The sequence below is a fragment of the Thunnus maccoyii genome, chromosome 11 (genome assembly GCF_910596095.1).
Source record: "Thunnus maccoyii chromosome 11, fThuMac1.1, whole genome shotgun sequence".
Lineage (NCBI taxonomy): Eukaryota > Metazoa > Chordata > Actinopteri > Scombriformes > Scombridae > Thunnus > Thunnus maccoyii.
Genome location: NC_056543.1, coordinates 15,962,910 through 15,966,797, shown reverse-complemented (window position 1 = coordinate 15,966,797; position 3,888 = coordinate 15,962,910).

Genomic DNA, 3,888 nt, shown 5'->3' with positions numbered 1-3,888 from the left:
GAACTGGTTGGAAAATAGTTATTTTGGGGATTTGGGGTGAAGAATGATTTCTATAATATGTGCATGGATGTTCATTCTTGACCTTTGTGAACAATAGACTGTTTGGTGAAGAGAATCTAAGCTCAAGGGTCCATTTATTAACGATTTTAAACTTTCAACCACATTAGTAAGTGGGAGTTTGAGTGTACTGTAGATTATCTTCACCATGAAAATAGTTCACATTTTTACCAGGACATCTGTCTGTGAGGAACAGAAGAGAGAGAGCATTTACCAAAGTTGCACAAAACTCTTAATTTACATGTAAAATGGAAATTGTTTAGATTTTTTAATCTGCATCAAAGTAGTGAACGACAAATGTGGGGTACATTCACTATTTTTTCTTTTAAATAAATGCAGTAGTTCATAAGAAAACTGTGTAAAAATGCTCTTGATGTTAAGATGATGTACTGCGTGTTTTTCTTTATATTGTTCAGATACATCGTCCACATGATGCAGTGATTTGACTGCATTCACTAAACGTTTTGATTCTTTGATTCATATTTTTCTGTTCTTTTCACCCCATTATCACTTTCAAATCACATTTTGAGAAAAATGTTTTCCGTTGTGTCGGCTCAATCCCTGTGCGAAAATATGCAAAATTACAAAACCTTTGACTCTGTAATCAGTTTGAAGTCACATGTGAAGGGACTCACCAGGTTTTACACAGACTATATATAAAAAATGAAGCAGAGAGAGCAAGAAGAAGATGGTTGAATTTGTCATACAAAATCTAAAATGTCAGATCAGAGAGAATATTACAGTAGGCAGATGAATATCTATGGCCCGATGTAAATGACCAGCAAGCTATGGAATACTTTATTACAGTTGAGGTTTTTTTTAGAATAAGTTAAAAGTAGTCATGTGCACATCCACAAAACCTCAGTGGGATGGATGCCGGATACAAAAAGACAACAAGGAACACAATGGAATCACAGCTCCCTGTAATTTTATTAGTGATGTTTCACCCAACTGAGTCTTCCTCTGATTTTGCCTGAGGAATAAAGTTAAAGGGAGCTGTGATTCCAGTGTGCGTGTACTTCATGTTCTGCTCTTTTTACCATCACTAATGGCGGTTTTGATGTACAGTTTTGAAAAAGAATAGCATTTTCTTTTTTAGACACTCATTATGTGATTTTGTTGATTGTATGAAGAGATTTAAGCAGTTTTTGAGCAGGCATTTGCTGTTTTTGGAGTACAATTTTGTGTCACCTGCTCTCAAGTGACACAACAGGACCTTTTGCAGGATGATGCATCTGAACAATGGAGAAAAACTGTTGGAAGGACAGTTATCGGTCCGTGCATGAAAACATGTTCCTGCTCCAAAGTGTTGTTGTCACTTGCAGTCCATTAGGCACATATTCATGTTCACTTTTGGCTCCCAAAGTCAGTGATTTCGCCATCTCTTGGCTCTCAGATTCAGATATGCTCTTTGATATTTCTCCACGGCTCGTATTTCATGTCCATGAAAGATAAGTTTTATCCCAGGGGACACCAGATCTCAAAAGCATGTTGTGAGAGGGGGCGAAACACTGTTAAAAACATGCTCACAGCAGGGCAGGGAGCAGGTTATTGATGTTACTCATTTTTCTTAACAACTTCAACAGACTGACACTATGACACTTTGCATCTAAACACTCTAGACACTATTGTACGGTTACTCATTAGGATGCATGTCTCATAAAAACATTTTGATGCTAGTATCCATTACAAGCAAAAAGCCAGAGCCAATCACAGAGCGAAAACATTTTGCCTTTGAGCCAACATGCATCATATTAAAACACACCATTAGCTTAAAAATACATATGCTATGAACGATATGCATTATTTAAAGTGATGCTGGGGCTTAATGTAATGCTTTTTTTTTTTCCAGTCCTGAAGATTTTTGCAAGGCACTTGCACAGAAACCAAGTGGTAACCTTATCTTATCAATATAACAGAGCTGACATTGATCTTTTATTCAACTTTAATTGCGTGTGAAACACAGTGTCGAATGATAACTACCTGCAGTTATGTAGCTGAATGTGTCAAAAAAGCATAATTGTGAAGTGCAGTTTAGACTTTTAAGTATTATTTCTAATTAGTCTCCCCATTACATGGTGGATGTACTGTTTTGCAACTCTGCTATTCCTCATCATATTTAAATGCCTGGAATACAGTACAGTATCTGCAGAGAATCAGGTAGTGCTGTGATTTTCTGCTGAATTATTTAAGTCGTGAAGTGCTGATATCAATGGGTGTGGAGCTGCTTTATAGAGCCAACTTGCAAGGAGCCGGGAGGTTGCCGAGAGTTCACCATGAAGCTGCTCACCTCCCTTCTCTTCACTCCTTGTCTGTTTGAATTCACAGGCGCACACACCTTGCTTTGATAAACCCCATCTCAAAAAGACAACCAAACGCAAAGGAATTTATTACCTGAGTATTTTATTTCAGGATTAATATGGGCCTCATGTCTTCAGCAGTTGCAATATTTAACTGTGCTCTGCTGCACATGTTAAGATCATCTCTATTTCATGCTTAGGAAGTAACTAAATGTTAAAATTCAGTTCCTGTAGATGTTGCTGGGGCAGGAAATATGAAGTTGCACTTTACTTTTAATGCACTATTAACCATTTAAAGTTATCCCTTTACTGACCCCTGCAGGGTCAGGTTTGGAAGCATTGCCATACACAGTTTCAGGATTTCCTGGTTTTGTCGAATTTCTAACTGTTGTGGAAATATTGAGCGTTGGTCAACACCTCGGTGAAGAAAGTGTGCACGAGCCTTTGATGTTTTAATGCTGAGAATGTTTATTGAAACACTTGGCCCAGCGGAGAACTGAAACAGTAAACATCAAGGTGTTCTGCACAAGATGCTGTCTCTTCCCGTTCTGCCCTCTGAAGGTCTGGCTTTTAGTCTTTAACCCCAACAGATCAGCCCACAATATGAGAAATTAGTCTAATTGGTTCACTAGTTTCTAAAGCAAAGAACTGCACTTTACCCGTGTTAGTTCAGGTCACCTTGCATGGAACTTCAGGTCACTGTCAGCACATTCTGGTTTGAATGTCTGATTATGCCCATGAATCTATGCATTCACCTATCTGTGTTGTCTGGGAGTCTCAGGCCATCTCCCTGAGCTTGGTTACTGGGACAACGCCGGTTCACTCTTTATCAGAGTGGCTCCTAAACACCCAGATAGCTGCATATCCAAGGAGAGGCAGTGTCTCTCTCTGTAAGACTTGATGTTGCTTACTCTGTGACCTCAAGGCCCATGCTTGACCCAGTATAACCCAATTTGTAACACCTAAAGATGGAAAATTCCGTAACACTAACAACATCCGCACCATACCTCTTCAGAAAAATATTTTTTTTTTTTTATCATAAAAGCAGTTGGAATGAAACAAAGCAGGACTCCTGTGGTGGTTTTGCAATTTTTAGTTTGAAGTAACCATGACACAAAAAACTAAGCCTTTCATGAAACTTATCAATCACATTTTCTATCAAATTTTAAAGCTTTTAACATTTCTAACATTCCTCCTAAAGGGAATCGGTGAGGCATTTTGTAAATCATGAATGTGTGAGCTTCATACAAACCAGTGATTTCAGAGGAGTTGCCTTTCTCCTTGTTGGTGTACAGTGTAATAAAACCATTGTGAGCACTGCTTTCATCTGCAGAAAACTGACCCAATAATGGGTTTTTTTTGCAGAATTTCAATAGTAGATCACTGAACTATTGAAACTGGATAAATTGCATGCAGCTAATGTGCTATGAAGTCTGAGTCACACTGGGAAAAAGCATCAAACTCACTACCTGCCACTTCTCGTATGCCTGAAAATGAAAAGGAGCATTTTGATGAGCTGTTCATCATTGTT